At 45.3% G+C, this 23,023-nt stretch overlaps 1 protein-coding gene across 1 annotated transcript in view; it reads left to right on the top strand.

The window, feature by feature from the left end:
* Positions 1 to 1,207: 1,207 nt before the first annotated feature.
* LOC149352144 (neuropeptide SIFamide receptor-like) overlaps positions 1,208 to 23,023 on the top strand; it is a 119,487-nt gene continuing 97,671 nt past the window's right edge. Inside the window, exon 1 of the mRNA XM_089577116.1 lies at positions 1,208 to 1,331. The gene's annotated coding sequence lies outside the window, so the exon portion shown is untranslated. The remainder of the gene's footprint in view (positions 1,332 to 23,023) is intronic.

The following is a 23,023-nucleotide window of genomic DNA, read 5'->3' as shown; positions in this document are numbered from 1 at the left end:
TTAGACAATAATTTATGTGCGTTCGCATAACGCAAATGCATAGCCTCAGCGCCAATTCAAGTCCGACCTTGGACTTACTTCACTGAAAAACCACACTCACGCCATGGAACCTTTGTGGCGGTGTATGTATTGACGAATAAACGCGATATTTCCATCGCGGTGAAGTTCGGAAAGAACTTTCACAAAGTAGCTTTCCGTTGTCTTTGTGAGGCAAGCCGTACGTATCTCTTCTCACGAGCATCTGTAGTGCTTTTCTCAATTCACTGGTTTGGCCTAAATCGTAAGATGATAAAATTGGTAAATTGGTAAATTTGTTTTCGAGGAAAGTAAATGGCGCAGTATCTGTCTCACATATCTCGACGGACACCTGAACCGCGCCGTAAGAGAAGGGAGGAAGGTGGGAGTGAAAGAATAAAGAGAGAAAGAGGTGCCGTAGTGGAGGTCTCCGGAATAATGTGGACCACCTGGGGTTCTTTAACGTGCACTGACATCGCACAGCACACGGGCGCCCCTTGCGTATCGCCTCCATCGAAACGAGGCCGCCGCGGTCGGGTTCGAACCCGGGTACTCCGGCTCGGTGGACGACGAGCGCCTTACCACTAAGCCACCGCGGTGGGTTGGATTCCCCCTCTTTTGCACGCAGTTACAGGTGTGCGCGCGCTTCTCCACGAGTGTACAGCATTTCCGTCTGAGAGAACGGAGCTAGGATTACTGCCAGGCTGACATGCCTGGCGCTCATAAACGCACTTCGTCACACCCTGCCCTATCTCAGCTACATAGATGCAGTATATATAACCACTGGTCCACCGCGATGAGTGTTTAGTGAAGTACTCTGCTCATCACTGCCACGCTAGCATGGCTGAAAGAGCTAGCAATGCATTCCTGGGCCTGTCATGGCTGGCAGCTTAGCAATTAGCGTTGCCTTTTCGCCTCGTATACTTCGCGTTAGCACCTCGCCTGCTCATTTCTTCTCGTTCGCGCTCCTTGGCCTCGCCTCCCTGCCAGCACGGACCGTGCGGTAACGCGGGAGCGGCTCTCTCGTATCCGTCGTCGCTGAGGAGAAGGGGTACTGTTGCCCGTGCGGCGCCGGCAGCGCTGTAACTAGCGGCCCTCTCCTCCTCGGCGACTTCCGCCTCCTCCCGCCGCATCCAGGCGGCGGCGCTGGCCGTGCTCGGACGGGGCGCCTCACTCGCCGCTATCGCCGCGGACCAAGCGGGCGCAGCGCTCCTCTCGTCGCTACTATCGGTCCCCCTGGAGAGACCGAGCCAGCACAGAGCGACTTTCGCGCTCGGCTCGGGCCGCTGCTCGACCCATCGTCCGTCCCTTCAAACGTAAGTCCGTCGGCAGACTTCTTTTCTCCGGTCAGGAATTTTTGAAAGTAAACTTTTGTAATGCTTCTGTGCTCTCAAAGGACTTGGATATTTCTCTTTGGCATCGACTTGTGCGTAACTTCGACTAAGGGCAAAGTTTGAGACAGAAGGCTTTGAAAAACAATCTGCGCACACTCCGTGAGAAGTGACAAAATGAGTACAAAAAGTTACTCTAATCTATTTGTTATAAAACCTCCTCTCAATCAATGTTCTGATTTCTGATCACATATTATGCTAGCACGTTAAGAAAGCGTTAAATCCGCTAAGAAGCAATGGATGTGTTTTGGTCGTTTGCTTCACTTTTAGTCTAGTCTAATGAGTTCTGGAAAAGTGGCTTTCTGAATTGGTGCACCTTATTTTGTTTTTGATCCTATTCTGGTAATAATAAGAATCCGGTAAGAAAAACGGAATTGTAACCTGCTTGCGCTGAAGACAGCAACAACAAAAAACTATGCCAGACCGTGCTCACAAATTGTTATGCCGTCTTTTTGTTATTTTATTAAACTCATTTTAATGCCCTTTAAACGTGTTGAATGTCTCAACGTGTTTTATTTGAAACAGTTCCACTTGGCCTCTATAGAACGACCACGACTGGCAATATTCGCATGTGCAACACTCTGTCCTCTTTGTATGAGAGATGTGCGAAAAAAAAAATAAGTTGGTGCCTGCAGTTACTGAGAGCACGCAGGCAAACAGCGCAAATAGGTGCGGGCGAGCTACATTTTTTCTTTGCACAGTGATGAGATACTGCGTATATCTCCTCGCTGGAATCAAAGAAAAGAAGTTGCCCTTCACGTAAGTTTAGAACCGTTGTCAACAAATATGTTAAGGACGCCTAGGTATGCTGCTGCCTCAAAACGTAATATATTATTGAGGTCACCGCATTTGATTGGGACATTTCTTCATATCCCAGAAAACCTCAAGGCACAAAGCACCGTTAGGCACTGCCGCACCGGAGGCTTCTGCAGTGTGGCATCCAGTTTAAATATGGCTCTTTGCGATGTCTAAGGAAAGATGTTTGTAGTGGTTTAATGAAAAAGAAAGTGTAAATGAAACTTAGAGTTAAATAGGTGAAAACTGTAGCTGCATTCGTATCATTTTTTGATGAAGAATTTTTTTATCGCGCTTGTTGTGCAGTGCGCGCAAGTGGTTTAAAAAGTTATCCGCCAATCCTAAATGGCTCAAAGCCCACACAAAATGCTCCACTTTTACTTTTACTTAACATCGTCCAGGTCACATTCAAATAAACCGATTATATCGGCTGATTTACTCATCCGCATTAAAAAGCCCTTGACGCATTTTTTAGGTTTTTATTCAGCTGAATCCGAAGCGGGAATACGTACTCTGATGGGTTTGCAGAGCCCCAAGTTTACTCGCTGGGCGAGTTTTTCATCAAATCATAAATGTTTCTCACTCTCGAATTCAGCAATTCATTCACCAACTCAATCTTCATCTCTGGAACTCGTTAATAACCACGCCTAGTGCTCACACAAATTCACTCACCTATCGATCAACTGTTATTCATGAACCTTGTTCGTACCCAAAAATAGCCTTCACTCCATTTACCTGTCAGGCCTTTTCTTCAGTAGCGCCGGGCCTCAAATTGCCGCGTCTACAGTGCCGTCCGCGGTGCCGATTTATGGTGGTAGGCGATGCCGGTGACGCAAGCAACAAGAAATTCTCCGGCCCTTCGCGCCAGCCCTTTTTTCCCTCCTTGCTCCCTCTCCACAGCCACGGCAGAGGCAAAATGCCGTGGGCGCCGCAGCAGCCGCTCGCTAGCTGATAGGCTGAAAGTTTTCAGACAGCACACATTCTTTTCAATTTACTCACTTTGTGACCCATCCATGAGCATGAATGTTTACTGCTGGAGTTAGTTATGCAGATGAGCGCTTAACAAGTTGCTGAGGCACTCACTCGCAGTATCGCTCCACAATATTCGATGCCTGGCAACAGTGGCTGACCTTTTATGACGATCAAGTTCGGAAACATCAGCGCACCGCGATTTCTGTGCATGAAAGCGTACCCCCATATACTATAATTATTTTGAATACCTTACAGTGGCCTGAGCTACGGTTCTGTGCATGGTCGCGCCCTTTTCCAGATTTATCGCGTAAGAGTCCCACGCAAATAAGTCGCAGAGTCCAACATTGAGAAGTTAGTGCGCTTTCTAAACTCATCGTAAACTTTAGCACTGTTCTTGCTGCATTTTTTTTTTTGGTTGGGGGGGGGGGGGGTAACTTCGACTCTCTATTAGGATTAGCTACGAGCTTGGAAGTCATTTTTCGTGTGGAAGGTATCATAATATTGGCAAATGTGACCGCTGTAGGCCACAGCGCTCCGGAATGAAAAACAATGTTCGTTTGTATCCTTTAAAATACTGCCAGGGAAACACCAGTGGCTGAAATTTAACGATACAATGTGTCCCATTTTTTTTTCTTTCTCGCGAATCCACTAATATCAGGCGTGAAAAGTTGCCAGACGCGCTAATTTTAAAAGAACTGGTTAATTAAGACAGCGATTTCATAGACATGCAGCTCGATGCCTTTCGACAGTTCCAAATATTTCTGGAATGACGATGCGCACAGGGGTGACTGGTGACATTAGAATGAATGCAACTTTATTTCCTTCAAGGGACGCGCAGAAATACGAATTTCCCATCATTGCGCGATGCGCTCCGAACGGTTCGCCATTTCGACTCCTTTTTCTCAATCTAGTTATGTTGCTGAGAAGTGCGGAATTTTGCATTTTTGCTCTGCACAGGCGAATTCTGAGCGCTTGATTCGTTAACAGAATGTAAGATTTCAACGTGGTATTGCAATTTCTGGGTGGCAAAACGAATGCAGTGTTTCTGTTGTGGCGCTGCCTTTAGTCAAGAACATTTGTACAAGATGAGCTTTGCCGCCAAACGTTATTTTACTGCAGCCTGTGCTTCCTTTCCAGCTATGCATGTTTTGCTCTTTTAAAATGCAGATATTTTGAATTGTCCCGTTTTATTAAAATCAAATGGGCATCATGAACGTTTTACAAACATAAATAAAGAAAAAGAAAGTAAAGGGCTCTCCTAACCGCTGCATGCAATTAGAGTTGCGCCTTTAGTCTGTTGCCGCATGTAGTACGAGCTGCGGTGGGTTTTTTGCAGCAGATGCTTTGACTCAACATGTGTTTTCTTTCTGGGAGTTATTCACACAGGTTGTCCTGTGTTACGGCAGAATTTCGCTTTCGACTCTTAGCAACATCAATTGAAATTGCCTCTCCTGAGTCGTACCAGTAGGTTCCTTTGCTCCATCGTAAATTGGTACGTGCAGTGTTTGTCATGCATTAAGCACATGAACAATTTGCTAGGTGGTTTAGTTTATTATTTATAGGCGAGAGGAGTAAGTGATACTGTCGATGTGAGCCACTTTACGGCGGCGCATGTGGCGCACTGTTGGGCTTGCGAGGCAGTGAACTGAGATACAGACTGGAGAACCCCATCGGTTCTTCCAGACCGATGAAAATGATTCAGTTATGTGATGCTGCTTCCCAGAGAAAATGCATACCGATGAAAATACGCTATCTGCGACAATGCGACGCCGGCTGGGCGAGGATGGATGAATTGGGATGTTGCTCCTCACGTCCCCTACTACGAGGAGGGTGCAACGCCGGAGTGTTTTTCCTTCAGCCTTCACAATTGCTTTTACAGCTCGAGCAAAATGTCGTGAAAACGGAATGTCTTTTTGAAGAGTATTGCTAGCTTAGGACAGCCTAGCTAAAGGAAATCGTGGATCGGGAAAGATTTGTTATGAAACCTGTATAAAATATGCTTGATCCACCGCTCTACATGTTGGACAGGCAGTACCGATATCTTCATCGAAAAGTCACTCTGTATTGAAATAATAAGGATATTGACAATAGTGTTTATTGCCAACAGAAAATAAAAATGTAGGATAATGCGGGCATGTCAGCGCTTACAAGGGCTTGTGCGACTAGGCACGGCAAAGACAAAAATTTCCTAGTATGTTAGCAATGCGGTTAAAATAAGGAATGAAAGCACTTGTTGTAAACCTTCCAAATAACAAACAACGGTACAGCCACTGTTTTTGAATCTTAAGAGATTATGAAACAAAAGGTGCCGTCCAATTACATACTGTCAGGTAAATAAAAACCGACGTCAAGTTCTGGACGACTCAAGAAAGCGACTGTTGAGAACTTCAAGACGTTCTCAACAGTCGCTTTGAAGCATTCAATGAAGTATCCGTGAGCATTTCGTCTCGAAGTCTATTAAACAATTCACGAACGTGAGCACAGCATCTCGCTTGGCTTGAAAGTAAAATATTTTGACTTGAGACTTGCCACGGCTACGCGAAACGCGGGGAGCAGCGTAGGTTTGTCTTGAACTCCGAGCTCCGAAAATATCTAGTGACCACCATGTGGAAGGAGAAAGAAAAACTTTGTTAGCTCCAAAAATAAAAACGGAATTTCAGGTCTACGCTGAAAAAAAGGAGTGAATGAAAGTAACAGAGCTTTAGTGACCAGAACAGGTTACCGATAACGCGGTGGAGGAGATGTAATGGCCAATTACTTGTACTTTGTTCGGTAATTTGTTGACCCATTTACAGCACGAAAAGAAAAACTGAGTGCCGCGATTCCGTATGAGAACACTGCACACAAATGCATGCATTAGAGTTCGTTCTACTGGTACCGGAGCCAGACTTTAAACTGTGCTAAACCCAAGCTGCTCTCCGCAGTCTGCTCTCTGCCATTTTCAAGTGCCATACGTGTTTCAGTCAAATATAACTTCGGTATATCTGAGTGAGTCCACATCATGAACAGGCGTACTTAGTTAGCGTACACACTTAATGACAGTTAGCGCGTAGATGTAGGCCATTTGGTAGCTCATAATGGGATGAAAAACAGCAGAACACACAGGACGGTAGCAATGCGCCACACAAGGCAACGCTAGCAGCTGAAGATTGATTAGCCATGGTTTTGTTTCAATAACTGCATGTCGAGTTGCTAGCATTGCCTTGTGTTGTACACTGCCTCCGTCTGTTCTCTTCCGCGATTTTACGTCCGCGAGAACTATGCGTATACACAGGTAGGTCAATTAGAGCACCAAAAACCTTAAATTCATGACCAGCGGATTTTGGAAAGGGAAGTTGTTTATGAATAAAATTTTTCCTGTATTGTGAGATTATTGAATGGAAATCAATATAAATGCAGATCTTCCCTCGGGGCACTTGTTTTCTCCTATTTATAAACGAGCCCCATTGGTTTTCTATGGCAGTTTTAACTACTCGCAATGAGCCCAGAAAGAATTTTAAAAGCAAGATTTTGCTATGCACCGGAAGATTAGACCATTCCCATCACTACGTACGTAACAGTATCTTACAAAATTCCACAGTTGTCTCCCTACTAAAAGTGAGGTCTAAAAAAAGCTGCACTTCTTTTTAAAGAGTTTTTAAGCATACATTAATTTTTTTTGTTTGGTTAAATGGCATTCATGCCAAACAATTCTGGACAAACACATTTTTGAGTGAGAAACAGTTTATGAACGCAATTTTTTCATACAATGTAAGATTTTAGTGGAAGAATCGATATATCCGCCGACCGCCCGTCGGCAGTCTTGAATTTTTTTGTTATTAGCGTTTTTGCTATCGCCAAGCGCGTTGTCCATTGGTTTTAGGTGGCAGTCTTCACTATCTTATTCGATCGATGTAAACACATTAAAAGAAATAATTTGTACACATTAGAAGAATGGGTCATATCCTTCAATATTTCCGTAAGAGTATCTTGCACTCTTTCAATATTAAAATTTTTCTCCGAGAATGTTGGACATGCAATCACGCGAGACCCGTGAAATCAATTCACAAACATTTTGACGTAGCGAATTGACTGCTTTTTCGTGAATATTTACGCTTTAAAGAGACGGCGGGGGCATCTGCATATTTTTAATTTTTATTATTTCGCACACTTGCCATAAAGGCATAATTTTGGTTCGCTGTAGACTATAGGAAAGCTTGCAAGCTATATTTAACGATTCATCCTTTAAACACGATAGCAGCTAAGATACTCATGAAAAAATAAGTGTGAAGCGGAGAGAGTAGACGAGCGCCTTAACCACTGAGCCACCGCGGCAAATTGGGCGACAATGCCGAAGTTGAAATCAAGTAATATAACAATCGCAACATTAAGATGCAACTCGACAAAAGCGCTGCAACGTGCCCAAAGCGGTTATTAAAAGTATAGCATCTGTAACAGCTTCGAGGTCACCTGGAAATGAATTCGTGAGGGAAATATTCGACTCTTGTTTGCCGCGAAACTGATTTTGCAAGGTTTCTTCAGCTTTGAATAAATTGTTCTTGAAAGTAGGGGTGCTTTTCTTAACTTATAAGCGCTACCATCCTGTGTCCTACTAGCCTGTGCTCAGTACGAAGGTCATTGTTTTTTGGTGACCACTTGCAGCGTTTCCAAAGCCAGTCGCGATATTCGGTCACGTCAATTATGACAGCATTTAGCGTGTAGTGCTTCTTTCCATGCTTACTTCTAACTCTGCGCGCACATTTCCCTCAAAAGTGACCAAAGTACAGCAAATGGTTTCATAAACAACTTCCGGGCCATCGAATTTTAACAATAACAACTAGTCGAATTGTTTTATTCCACTCAAATTTACGTTGATATACTATGCCTAAATTCGTCTGATCTCAACGCTCCCTGGCTTCGGCTAGCTGTTAGGCGTTGCGAGCCGAGAAACGGCAACATGTAAAATAGTGGTCGGCAATGCGCAGAATTACCGCATAAGTCTGATTTACATAAAATGCCAATATTCATGACACCTTCAAGAGACAACAGGTCTTCATCGTCATGACATTTCAGGGTACTGTCCAGTTCAACCAAGAAACGGTTCACATGCTGGACGGAGGGCGCTCTACTGATTAATAAGAGTAACGCTCATGATGAGTTATCGTCTCAATCAATTTCATTATGTACACGCCGCGGTGGCTCAGTGGTTATGGTGCTCGGCTGCTGACCCGAAACACGCGGGTTCAATCCAGGCCGCGGCGGTTGAATTTCTATGGAGGCGAAATTCTAGAGGCCCGTGTACTGTGCGATGTCAGTGCACGTTAAAGAACCCCAGGTGGTCAAAATTTCCGAAGCCCTTCACTACGGCGTCTCTCATATCCTGAGTCGCTTTGGGACGTTAAACCCCATAAACCAACCAACCAATTTCATTATGGCATCTTGACAACTTGGAAACCACTCCTTGTACTCGCAACCGCAGCTGCAAGCGCAGAAGGTGAATCAACACATGGTCCCAAAGGAGACTTTTATGCAAAGCAACAATGGCATATCCATGCAGAAGCTTACATGGACATCATCTGAGTTTTGGCACCATCGGGCCACTCAAGCGCAAAAGGTGGGCTGAGCAACAAAGCTTCAGCCTTGCTGTAAATAAATCCGCCAAGTTGACGCTGCTTTCCTCAGGGGCCTATGAAGCAGGCAAAGCACTGGCGCAGACCGGCCAAGTAGACCCAACAATTATTTGTCAATATCGCATCCTCCTGCAGCTCGAGCTGTTCACATCGCAGACGGAGGCTCACCTTGTTATTGGATTCTTGCCTGCAGCAGTCGTGGCTTATCTAATGTATTCAAGGCGCAGCTGGTCGGTCTTCCGAGCAGCGCATTTCTGTTTGATTTTCTATTCTAGCCGACCTGGTGTGATGTAGGCGGACGAATTGGAGCTTGTCGGTGTTCCCTTCTTCTCTTCCGTCGGAGACGCAGCACAAGTCGAATTACTCTTGCATAAACCACAACGGTTTAGCACACTGAAGGCTCCAAGCTGCGAAACTAAGTTATCCTTGGCGTAGAGCAATGAGTGTAGTTCAATAACATGTGCCATTTCCCAAAGAAATGGGTGTCTGTATCGACACAGCTGCAATATATTGTCCCTCATTGCGTTTTTGGTTGGCTGCCAATGGCAATGCGGCATGACACTTGCGGACGTGGATTGTATATGTAATACTCTTCCTGCATATTACTGGCATAAGACAGTTTAGTAAAGAGCTGTTGTTGGACAAAAACGTGGACGCCTTTTGTTGGAAATAATACGAAATGTACCATCACTGGTATCAATTAAAAGCGACATACTTCAGCAACACCGCCGATTAAACATACAAAAAAGCTTTTAATCAGAGTTGACTTTACTTGTGTTAAAGGGAAAGTAAAATTTATTTCACAGCAGTTGCACTCCAGCCTCCCCTGCTACTCGACTGGTTATTCATGAATTAACGCCGTTATTTACCATCCTGACACATCTACAATTTAATGAGAGCGTAATAGTTAATATAAGCACAGTGGTTTCCAAGAAGCTAAAATGAGCGTAGATAACAAAGTGCATGAGCTGCAAACTCAGCAATGTCTCGGTTCTCTTTGCTGCCTTTGGAACTCGTAGAAACATTCAAAGATTACGAATAGGTTCAACAAACATAGAATGGCGATCTAGCGTCCAAACCAGCAATACTCTAGAATAGTAGTAGAATACTAGGCCTATAGCCAACGGCTGTGCTTATTTCACAAATTTCCACGCTTACTCACTAAAGTTGTTGATTAACGGGTGGGGAGAAATTCAATACTTACGCAAAAAGCACCAAAAAATTTCCACTGAGCGTAGCAGAGCGGAAAACTATAATCTGCATTTCTCCGAAGACTTGTGTGCCTAAGTTTTGGCAGTCTTAAATTACAGTGCCCTAATTACTACTTTATCATAGTTGTGGCTATCGTTCCAGTCTTTGTGACGCAAAAGAAAATCAGTATCGAGACTCATTGCCATTCCTTGCAAGATATGTAGATAGTGACAGCTGTCATGTCCACCGTCTTTAAGTTCGAAGTTTCATGAATGTCGCCATAAAAAATGGTGTGCCTTCAGCATGCCGCGCCAACTTCGGTGGCGGCCGGCCGCAAGCCCTGGTAAACTAGACTTTACGTGCACCGAACCAACCGCATCACAAGTCTCAGAAGCGAGGCTTCAGTGAGCACACCGACCGGAAGACCAGTCACTCAGTCCCCATTCCAGACGATTCGGAAGGCCGAATAGCATATAGGGTTGCATTAAGATCAACCAAATTCACCGAAGCCCCTAAACATTTCGTCATGCTGCACTGCATGAGACCGTGGTGTCGTCTGGTGCCTTAGACCAGTAGCATTCGCTCTGCCGATCGTTCTGCGACATTCGAGGTCGTTTTTTAGTCAGCCCAGCCGCAAATCACCGAAGTATTTGTTCACGCATCCTAAAAGTCCTCACGGACATTAAATAGGGGGAGGGTGGAGGAACTCAAGACATGACGAAAAATGGTGAAATACATGAATGGCGCAACATGAGGGGTACATATCGGTAACTAAGCGCGAAAGTAAATTTGCTTGCCCAACGTTTCTAATCGAAGCATGTTCCTTTCGGAGATATTCACGTTGCATCGCAACCGCAAAATGCGACTTCCCCTTCCCCCTCATCATTCGTAACCACAGTTACGTGTTGCGCCTGCTCATCTATATACCCCACAAAACTTCTCTGATACTGCAATTGCGCCAAAAACTAAAGTCACAGCAATCACCTCAGCCTTGTCTGATCATACGGCCAGCATTGGAAACTTTGGGCAGCGTGCACTAACTGTCCAGCTCGAATATGACACGTTCAAGCATGCATTCCTGTAAGGTCGTCCGGAGTGATTTCAGTTACCCATGATCGTTCTTTCTACTTGAAAAAAAAAAGTATATTTACTTGCTTCTGCCATCACGCGATGGCTGAAGCAAGTATATTTTTTTTAGCTTTGGTTTTTCACTTTCTTCGGCTACTGGTTTCCGCCAAAATTGCTGCAGGCTTTTTCCTCTTTGAGATTACTGCAGCCTATTCTCTGACTGCCATAATAATACATGTGGTGTCCTCCTTAACGTATCTTTACGGTACGGTACCCTGCAAGACTTTCACTTCAGCCCCGCCGCGGTGGCTCAGTGGTTACGGCGCTCGGTTGCTGACCCGAAAGACGCGGGTTCAATCCCGGCCGCGGCGGCTGAATTTCTTGAAGGCGAAATTCTAGAGGCCCGTGTGCTGTGCGATGTCAGTGCACGTTAAAGAACCCCAGGTGGTCGAAATTTCCGGAGCCCTTCACTACGGCGTCTCTCATAGCCTCAGTCGCCTTGGGACGTTAAACCCCAATAAACCAAACAACCAACTTTCACTTCAACCCAGTAATACTAACAAGGGCCGCCGCGGTGGCTCAGCGGTCATGGTGCTCGGCTGCTGACCCAAAAGACGCGGGTTCGATCCCGGCCGCAGCGGCTGGAATTTCTTTGGAGGAGAAATTCTAGAGGCCCGTGCACTGTGCGATGTCAGTGCACGTTAAAGAACCCCAGGTGGTCGAAATTTCCGGAGCCCTCCACTACGGCGTCTCTCATAGCCTTAGTCGCTTTGGGACGTTAAACCCCATAAACCAAACCAAACCAACACTAACAAGGCCTATAATCTAGGATCAATGACAGACTACTGAAAATGTTCGCAAGTGTGAGCACTGCTCTGATTAGATTACGAGCTAAGCCGAGAATCTTACAGTTTAAGAAGAAGATTTTACATTGCTTGAAAAAGCGCAAACATAACAAATGTGCGGTCCGATGCTTGACACTGTAAATCTCAAAGCACCGAATCAGTAATATTTTTAATATTTTATGCGCATCATTAGCGCGCTCTTTCGCAAGTATCCTTATGCATTTTTTTTTGCTCTTCACGGTTCTCCCGCTGCGGTGGTTCAGTCGGCTCTGGCTTGCGGTTCGTGAACACGAAGTCGTGGATTCAGTTCTCATCAAGGCAACCGCATTCCAACCAAGGCAAAATGCAACACAGCTCACGTAGGAATATTTCAGAGAAAGGTAAAAAAGAAGGCGGTCGAAGTTAATCCAGAACCGTTTACTATACGACTTGCAGCCTTTGCGAAAAATGTCTCGCCCGTAGGGTTCACTATCCAGGCTTCTACTGGGGAATTTAAGGCTCCCCTGCAACTCGAAAAATCCATGGGGGGTGAGCAGATATCTATTCGTCACTCTTGCGGAGCTCTTCAGCTGCAGAAGTATCGTATGCAACTAATTACATGGCTCACTAGTGAACCCCGTGAGGTGGGCACTTTTGAGAGGGCGTCCCTCAAGGTCGTGTTGTAGTTTTGGCTTGTGAAAATTCAATAACCTTGGGGTTATACTGCCAGCGATCAATTTGAAATCTACAGTTCTATTTCAGAGGCTGAACTCCAACACATCATAATTCGTTTCCAAAACGTCGCTGCCCGGTAGCTAAAATTTCTGGGTAAATAGGTGTTCTTGTATTATTCATGAGGGGGCAATAATAAACGTCAGCACTCTTCATCGTGACCTCGGTTGAGACGTTATGAGCATCAGCGTTGAATCATAATGTGCGCCTTAACGATTTTTGGGAGCTCATGAGGTGAAAAAACACTCTTGTTGAAAGGAAAGGTTCTGAACCTTAAAAACATAAAAGAAAATAACGTCAACTTCAGGGGTAAGTCATGACCATCGTGACAGGAAACGCTTACCGTTATGAATGTCCTACTTGTATTCAGTGCTTGCATCCAACGCCTTAACTTGCTGCTTCCTTTTCTTTAAACTTCCCTTTGTTCTTGTACTTCTTCCGCGCAAAAACCATTCTAGTTTTTTAGGGGCCGAGTCATTGTTTGATCTACAGATTTAAACTTTATGTAAGTATGTTTTCTGCAGCTGACCGAAGATAGTTTAAGACGATTTACGCGTCGAAAAGCTTTGCGGGGGAGTTAACTTAGGGTAAGCTAAAGCCATTGTTGAAAACAAAAGAATATATCAAACAGGCTTGAGACGGAGGTTCGGAGGTCGTGGGTTCGGATCCCACCGGCGGCATGTGGTTGTTTTTTCTTCTGCTTTTCTAATCAATTAGCTTTAAGCGATAACATATTCAGTAATATTCTAAATTGATCAACACCACAAAATAAATAAATTAATTAAAAAAAATCCCCTGTGCCTTTTGGTTTCTGTGGCTGTTGGCTTCTGTCATATTTATAACGAGCCCCTCATTCATCTTCCCTTGTTTGCTTAATTCCTTAGGCTTGTGACAGGTAGGCATTAACAGCAAGTACGGGACAAAGACTAAACTTGTGGCAAGAGCGATTCTTCTGAGAACTCATCCAGAAACGTAGCAAGAACAAAATTTCAGCCTCGTTGTCTGCATAACAAAAGAGTAGGTGAGGGAAAGCCAAAACAATATTTTGCTCTTCCGCACACGCACAGCAATTACATAGAAAAGGGGCTGCCGATATCATTCATCAGTTGTCAGATTTAGGGCCATCACAAGCAGCCTGTATTGTTTACACCCGGTCATCGTAAATAACGCCCTGATCTGTGGTCTCCCAAAATGTATCTGACAGTTGTGAACAAACACGCGGATGAACCATAACTCACAGCTCTGTCTCGTCGGGAAAAGAAGGTGCGCAAAAAGAAGAAAGCGTTGAGTTGCTCTGCGCACTCTTTGAACAAATGCGGAAAGGCAAAGAGACTGTTCCTTGGGCGCGAAAGTGACAGGGATAGCGGTGCTATCCTGCGATTAATATCGATTGCGACGCCAATACTTGGCCGATCCACAGCGTAGTAGGACAAAGCAGGCCCCTACACCATCTGTAGAGTGCAGTATCTTCGAAGTGGGGGTCATGGTAGAGATGTGTTATTTTCGGACGAATTTTCCTCAATTTTTTTTTGTTTCTCCGAGTTAGGCAGGCATTAGAAAATTACGACCAATGCAGGCGTCTCACTATCATTTCCAAACTGAACGTTTTCACGCACGTTTGAAGTGACAAATTTACTTCATTATTCGCATATATAATTGCACCGTCATTAGGGGTCAAAAATATTCTTCTGTATTTCATACGGCCGCCAACATCACTGTTTGGATTTTATTTTCGTCAAGTGTGCCAGTTCATTTAGACCTTTTGGTCCAAGTGACCTGAAACTCACCTTAGTTAAGCCGTCGCATAAAAGTTGGCTAGCTGTTAGTAAGCATTGTGCGCTTCTTCTAGATGTTATCCTTATCTTACTGTGCTGCTGTAGAATGACCTCGCACGTACGGACCTGAATTTTGGTCAAGACAGCTGGTCTGTCTTTAACGTCAGACTGATTTGAACAAAGCAGAAGCGCTTCGGAGGCTTTGCGTCTTCTTCAGCTGGTTAGTTTTGAGTAGTTAGTGCACCTAACTTCACCAGCTATGCTCCTGTTGGTGGCGCCAAGAGAGGAAAAGAGGTAGCAGGCTACAGTAATGTCTTCCAGGAAAAGCGCATTACACGAGCCTGTTGTCTGCAGGTTAGCGTTAGGCGCATTATTAACTTCATGTAAGGCCCCCTTCGTCTAGTCTTGTATTCTGTTTTCCTTAGGCGTATAGTTTTCAATGCATCACGCTTCATTTATTTCGCAAAATAATGCTTTATCTGGCAGAGGATATTGTTATTTCAGTTGTTTTATAATGTTCCAGCTGTGATATTTCTTCACTAAATGACGACATATTTTTTGGAGTTCTAAAAATATACACTGCCTTTAAGGCTGGGAATCATTAAGGGAGGCCATCATATTTATAAAGGAAAGCTGAAGTGAAAGGGAATCATATTTAGAAAAAACTGCTCCATGTAACTTTTTGCCGGAAAGCTAGGACTTCGACTTTCTGTTTTGGGCTGATTTCTGCATCCAAATTTCCATCCGGCCTTCGTTCTGCGCCCCTCACCCTTACTTCTGCACCGATCAAATGCATAGAATGTCCATTCTAATAAGCACAATGCAATTATCAGTATATCCCGCAAACCGAGTCAGTCATCCTCACGCACGTTTACGTCAGCTGCTATGTACTAAAATAGAAAACCGCAAACGTGCTTCTAAGTGCATGCTCCGAAAAGTAACTGCTTTGGGGTGCTGTAGCCTGAAACATGCTTATTACGAGGTAACTATTCAAAAGAATCTCGTGAACTATGAACGCCAATTTCATCGCGCATAATTGTGAGATTGTGCAAAGTACAGGAGCGGAAGACGAGAACAAAAGTAGGAGTTTTCTGCTTGTATAAAAGTGTAACCCGCAAGCATATTACAGATATAAGTGTCAGATGCTGACATTTATTAGTTTTAAAAAAGAGGGTTGGGGCGACGACCAAAAGATGCAGCAAGTATTTGCACTTAATTGTGTTTTGCTGCGTTAGATTAAAAATGAAATGCTTCAAAGTTGTTTGCTGCGAAAGGCTCGGAAAGAACTCGCGTCGAAGCTACCGTTGCTTTTTTCTTCTCTAGATACCAAAATTTTCCAATAAATCACATCATTTCAGATAAACAAGAACCATGTAGTGAACTAATTATGAAGTGGGCGACGTATGCAGCGTAAAGTCTATTGATTACGTACACATGCGCTTCACAATCGCCATCGCCAACAGGGTCTTGAAGTACGTGGGAAGGCAACATGTCCTGGTCTTCAAGCAGTTTGTTGTGTGCCATATAACAGACAAAAAGGCAAACAAGTGCGGCTGTCCAGCAACATCGTGCACCTTTAAGAGGAATTTGCGGTGGGATGTGCGCTTCCTATGGCGCAACCAGGTTGATTCTGCTTCAGTGTTAGGGAAAACGGGTTTCAGGAAAAATGTGCCCGGAAAAAACGACCCCATCTTCGAAGGAGGCAAAAATGTCCCCAAACAGGTGCCACCAGACCCCCCGTAACCCCCTGTAATTTGAGCATCCTCCTCGCTTGCAGGAGGTGGGGGGTTCGGTCCCCAGTGCCACCGGGTGTCCACAGGTTTAATAATGGGCACACACTTTCTCTTGGTCTGGTGCTCTTACGCAACGTGCAGGGCCGGCATGCAATGAGCTTTAAACTGGATACTTGTCCCCGCTGGTGCTGTGTTAAGCGTAATGTCTGCAAAAATGCTTTAATTGGGGAGTGTTCCCCAAGCGATTCTGCCAAAAGCTGCCCAAGAAGTACTAGACTGCTTGGTAGATGGTATGTTTCCGGCACATTAAATCGGGTAAACATAGAACATAATAACTTCCCGGTGAACGCCTCCAGTTTATCCCCGTGTGATGTGGAGCGTCCACTCGGGCACTCTTGATGGAGCACACAGGACCAACAATCGTGCAACACTGTACCCTACAGCGGTTCCACTCATCGACATAGAAGTGTCTGAACAACGGCCATATTCAGGGCGTTCTGTGACAAACGTAATGGCTGCCATCGAGTACCTTAAGGGCGCCCCAACAGAGGGGCGATCAGTGTCACAATCACTATTGAAGTATTTAGAGGACATTGGGCTTATGAAGCTGTGATAGAGACGCAATCATTTAAATAAGTGACTCAGGCGGAGTAATTGCCGAGAGGCCGCTTTAAGTCTCATCCCGCCTGTACATTCACACTACTACCACCACCGCCACACACCCACCGTAAGGCGTCCATAAAAAAATGATGGCGGCGGAAAGGAAGTGGCCTAAGGCAGCTGCGTCTCTGGATCGTTGGGCACTTCAGCGGTGTCACCGGCGGAAGTGCTTCGTAGTTTGACGTTTCTTGGCATGACCTGCAGTAAATGACCATACTCAGTGTCAAGGGACAGTCCGATAAAAAGGGCAACTTTTAGAGTGACAGCTTTATGCGATTTTCATCAACCCCGCTCGACACCACGTCACCTGTCCGCTGTCCGAAATATTTGCGACCGACTGCACACACATCCTTTGCGCCCGCTTTAACACACTGTTGTATAGAAAGGGGACGTACGCCTGCCATTGCATCGGTAAAGGAAATAACGCCTCCGTCAGAACTTTTGTCACCTGTCTTCTCGATAGACTGTATAGGTATTGTGCGGAAAACCATAGAGTCAGGAAATCGAATGTGTTGGCAACTTCCTTAAGAAAACACCACAAAGGCCCCTGACTCCTAAGGCTAGTGGGCTCAAATAGAATAGGCAAATGGGCACTTAATCGTCTGTTAAACACAGCTAGGAGGAAGGGACAGCCGAACACGCCTTGTTTAAACTGCACTACGCTCTCGCGCTGTGCACTGCTGAGAGTCGTTTTCATCAACTTCCATCTGCTCCGTCGCTGCGGCACTGCCTGCTCATCGTCGTCTCCTACGTAGCACAAATCGGTGCTTTCGCTCGAATTCCCTAGCCAAAATTAGACCCAACCGCGAAATTTGACCTAGGCTGATTTGACCATAATCGATGTTCAACCATAACTGAGCGTGCCCTACTCAATGGCAGCCTCCAAGTTTGTTCCGGGGCATTTCCAAAATTTGGCGCGGCGACCACCGAAATTTGACCTTGGCCGATTTGGACCAAAACTGATGTCCAACCATAACTGACCGTGCCGTACACGATGGCGACCTCTAAATTTGGCATGAGTTAGTGCCAAAGTGCTATCGCTCGACGTTTAGGTGCAACCGTGATTAAACACTGCCTAACTTTTTTGTCAAGTAGGCTCCCAAAGAACTCAGTCTTTGGGTAATTTTTCACTTGGAGACCCTTTTTTCCAAGTGGGAGCTTCCTCCAAGTGCGAGCTTCGTTACGGGCTAGTTAACGAATGTGGCAGATTCACGGTGCTGGCTGCTATGAATTTCATTAATACAATGCCTTCGAAACCCGGTGGTCGCGAGCGTATAACTTCGGCAGAAGCACACTGCAGCCAGTCTCTAGCGTACCGGCGGCTTGTAAACGGACGGCTGACATTGCCAGAGGGTCGCGTTGCAGTCACTGGACCAGAGCAGGTTGAAATGAGACGCCGCAACGACTTCGAAAATAAACCGAAGAGAGCGGCTGCTACAGTTCGCATCAGTCCGGGATATGAGGGCTAGTACGCAAATCGGTGATCTCGGAATCAAATCGGGGTGCTTTTAGTTTCAGATCCACTCCTTTCGGGCCCTATACACATCCGGTATCTGCAGCTGAAAATGCATGCCTCACAAAAAAGGCTTTCCAACGCTGTGAAAGGCCCAACTAGAGCCAAGGAATCGGCTTCCAATTATCATGCGCTCGCTTTGCTGTCAGGGCGTCGAGGCTACCAGGGTTGTCGCAGCAACGATCCATTGTCAAGTGCTAGCCTCTTAGAGTCGAATATAGCTGCTTATACACTGACGACGACTGAGGCCTTCTAAAGTGCATCAAGCGTCAGTAAGACCAGGAAGAAACGGAAGAGCTTAGGAACAAGTCGACTGCAACAGAGTGCGTACGCGAGCGAAAAACAAATGTGCTCGATGGTATGTGGGGCGTACCGCCTAGTCGTTGAGCACATGCTGATGAGACGAATGCCCTAACTCTCATCAAAAGGATATGGTATAAGAGGCAAACAGTGAGTATTTCAAATATAACTCATGTTTATACTATCGATGATGTACACTAGGGATCTGGGACCTCCGTCAGGCATCTATCCACTGTTTTAGCTCCCAGCATCGCAATGCGCAACGATGAGCGAACAAAATATTCAATTCAATATTCAATTATAGCAAAGTGCAGTTCCAAGGCTACGGACTGCACCTGGCATGGGCCCATTTGGTGTTAATTTCTGTCCGGTTGAGAAGAAAACAGATGTTTTTTCTTGTGCATCCAGCGTTTCTCTCTTTCTTGTCTGGAAGGGAAGCGACTACGTGAGGAGGCGCTCCAAGTGACTAGTTAACTACTGTCAGTGCCAGCCGTAGGGGAGTGTACAAGCTATTTTTCTTCCTTGTCGGGCACAATGCGCATCTACCGCGGACTCTCGTGTCTGGCTTCCGCGGAGCACTGGTGGGCAGGCACTTGTGGGAAAACACAGAGCAGGCCGACGTGCTCGGCTTAAGAGCGCGCTCACACGTTGGATAATTGCTTATTGCTCGGGAACACAAGTAGTCACGACCATGAATTGTCAGAGCCGGTCACGTATTTTCTCGTCGCTCTTGTTGGCCAGATACAAAACAATGCTCCGCTACAAGCCGTTGGCATGCCTTGTGGTCGACGGTCGCGTGGTATTATTAAAAACCCTGAAGGTTGTAAAATACAGATAAATAGCCGGCATTAAGAGAAGAATTCGTGTCGTTACGACAAGATCACATGCAAAAATAAAACAAAAATATCTTCCGTGTTTTTTTGACTGAGCGTGCAGCGCGGCTAAAGTAGGGGCGGAGGAATGCGCACGCAACAACACGAGTCCGAATACGTGTACCCCACAAAGGCATGCGCGCACTTTCTGCTACCTTCGCTGAAAGGGTTGCAGCGGCAGCTATTTTGAGTTCCAGACACAAAGAAATCTACAGTCGTAGGTGCAAATGTGTAAAGCAATATAATCCTCTTTCGTAGCCATTTAACATTGGCGGATAACATTAGCCATATGTTATAGCGCGTAGCGCAAAGATTACCGAAAATATCAAAGCTTCAGAACTGAATGCATTTTTTGAAGGCGATTGATTCTTCTTATAGATCAGACTAACTTTGCAAAGATGGAGTTTGTGATTGGCTGATTGATCCTTGATGGCGTAGAGAAAGCTGTTTTTGGAAATTTGCGAAAGCTTTGCTTATAAACCGATAAACACGGTGCCATAACAGTAGCAACGGCAGTGATGACTAGTGCAACAGAGGGATGTGCAATGTAATGCGGGCGACGTGCTTTGGCGGCTGGCTGTTTTTCTTTGTGCCGTTGGGGGAGCACTCCTCGATCGCTCGGCCTCGGCCCTCTGGCCATTTCAGAGGCGTCTTGGCGTTTCGATGGGAAGCACGTTTGCACGGAGTAAGTCACGAGAAAACATATGAGGCCTTTTCAGAAAGCAAGCCGCCTCTTTTTTTTTTTTTAAATAAAATGTCCGTGACATGGAGCAACTTCTGCAGAATTCCTTCGAATGTACTTCCCGTGGGAGCGCACCAACTTAATCCAGCATTCCTCCTACGTATAGAAACAAACAGGAAGCTTGTCCTTTGGAATGAACATCACACGCCCTAGCGCGCCGCCTTTTTTATTTCTGGGACGGCTTAAAATTTCTTTCCTTGCACTTTCGGCTTCGATATCTGTTGGCTTCTTTTGTGCATACTGCCTTTCACACGAGACGTCAAAACTTGGTGTTCAAGCGAGTCGCACGGAGTCCTAAATGGGGTACGTCAGACACGAACGATGCGACATACTTCAAAACTCCCCATGACAAGTGATGGACGGGCAAGCACTTTGGTACGGCAGTCAGTTGTGAGAGACTAAAATTGCAGCTGCCGGTATGCCGCCCAAATTACGCGCTACAATGTCAGGAGCAGTTGCCCTTTCAACGCCATGGTTGTCTCTACTAGTTCTCTGGTTGCCAAATGGCAATTTTATTTGATTGTGTACGTGGACTATCCCACCTTTAGGCCGTTTAAGCAGCCGAAGGTCTCTAAAAATGCGCATACCTCTCAGCAATCCTGCGGACATTCGGGAAAAGAAGGTATCAAAATGATATTTGCTTTTCAGTCATGCAGTCGTCATCGCAAAATTTTAGATAATGAATTTCCAAACTGGAAGAAACAAAATACAAACACGCTGATCTAGCCGCTTCACCATTCCGAATAGGTTTGTGTTGTCCATAACTAATTCATTGGCGGTCTGTTACCATCGAGGGAACAAGAACGACAGTGACAACTTATGTGTATGCAGTTCAGTTTCTTCCAAAGGACACCCATATCTGGTGCAAGGTGAGCCAGATGCTTTGGGTTCTAAAAAATTGCGAGGACACTTTGGTAACTAAAGTGTTGAGAGGCGAAAGCCTAGCCTTGTCGCGACGACTTCCGGTGGATGTGACGTCACACCGCTCCTATGGCTATATCGATTCCCAAGTTTTACATCTTTCGCGGAGCTTAAGTGTTAATTACACTTAATTAAACCTTTTTTCATCTAATTTGACACCAATCCGACGTTTTTCCGACCATTCTGTGATAATTTTCACTATGCCGTAACGACTTCCGGTGGATGTGACGTCACACCGTTCCCGTGGCTATATCGACGTCCGCGCTATTTCGACGCAGTCTCGACATTTTTGCCAATAATTAATTAACTAATTAATCTACAATCGTCCAACTTAGCTTCTCGGTTCATTTTTTCCTCCTCTATCTGAAGCAACCATTGGTTTTCTTCTATCTTTTTGAGTTCCCGAGTTGTACGCGTGTGACACGCTCGAACGATATTACGAAGACATGAGTGGACTGATGGATTTTATCGGCATCTGCCCCTTTTAATCGGCGTGGTTGTTGGAGACACTTTGCCTATGAAATTTAAGGGCGAAATTAAGTGTCGAAGGGGACGTCGGTGTCCACGTGGCGTAGTAGACGACGAGATATCCTTGTCTAGATTTTGTCCTATTCCGAATCATCAGTGCGTCGACCCACCGCGGTGGCTCAGTGGCTGAGGCGTTCGACTGCTGATCACAAAGCTACAGGATCGAATACTGGCCGCGCGGCCGCATTTCAGTGGAGGCGAAATGCTAAAATGTGCAAGTGGTGTCTGCGCACATTAAATAACCTCAGGTGGTCTAAATTAAATCGGAGCCCTCCACTAGGGCGTCTTTCATATCCTGCATTGCTTCGGGAAGTTAAACCTCACATACCACATCCTCACTACGCCTAGTAGAGCGACGCGATTAATTATAGTTTACTAGCCTTCCCTGTCACCCCCGTTACTGCGCTGTATCGAACGCATTTATCTTGAAGCTTTTTTTACCTTTCAGTCGTCTTCTGGTTCCTTTTCGTTGTAAGATATTTTATTCATATAATCCAGGCTATGTAATTTTAACTTCTTTAGAGTTCGAGCAATTTTTCTGTTCTGCGTTTACGCCAGCAATATTCTTGTCTTTACGTCAGCGATGGCCTAGTCGTTTAAGTATACGCCTTGCATGCGGGAGGTGCTTGATTCAATACCCATTGCCGCCGGATATCTACCGGCATACAGTAGGTACAAGCTTTCCCTTGGCCTGCTACTCGGCTTCTCTGAAGTGAAATGCTTGGAAAATTCATAGCGCTGGAGAAGTGGGTTAGAATGTACGGTGTTTAGTCCAGGTAATTTTTAACGTCTATTTGCAAAAGGAGATTAAGAATGCCACTCTCTGTTATTGTAAGTAATCTCTTGCATCACAAACCGGCACGTTGTCATATGCTAAGTTAACGATAGTGTAAGAATCTTGAGTAGCAGTGCCGGAAATTTCCATTTTGCAATTAACTCAGTAAGTGTGTTAGCAGGAATGTTATATCCCACTCCCCCTATTATCGTTTTAGGCCAACTCTTGTTTTAAGGCGGGTAGTGCTTCTTGTATTCAATGGTGCTTTCCCGCCCACTCCTTTTGAGATCAGAGAATACATTATTAGCTTTAAAGAGAGCTAGTGAATCCTTGAATTTTAACTATAAGGGATTAACTTCTTGCGAAGTCGCTGTAGGAAAGCTGTCCTGCAGCATTTTAAGGAAGTCAAATATGGTTTCGTCATTTCCTTCACTGTCAACTTTAATTTGTATCCCAGTTTCGGCGTGACTACGCAACACGTTCTTACCCAAGCCAGAAAAGGCAAAACGAAGAGAGAATTTTGTAGTCACATATCGCCTTTTCTTTGACGATTTCAGAGATTAAAACCGAAGATCTGACAGCAAGGTAAAGCACCGAACACGTCGAC

The sequence above is a fragment of the Amblyomma mixtum genome, chromosome 3 (genome assembly GCF_055824585.1).
Source record: "Amblyomma mixtum isolate Tamu chromosome 3, ASM5582458v1, whole genome shotgun sequence".
Classification (NCBI taxonomy): Eukaryota; Metazoa; Arthropoda; class Arachnida; order Ixodida; family Ixodidae; genus Amblyomma; species Amblyomma mixtum.
Note: the sequence above shows the minus strand (reverse complement) of the source record. Positions and strands in the feature narration are given on the sequence as shown.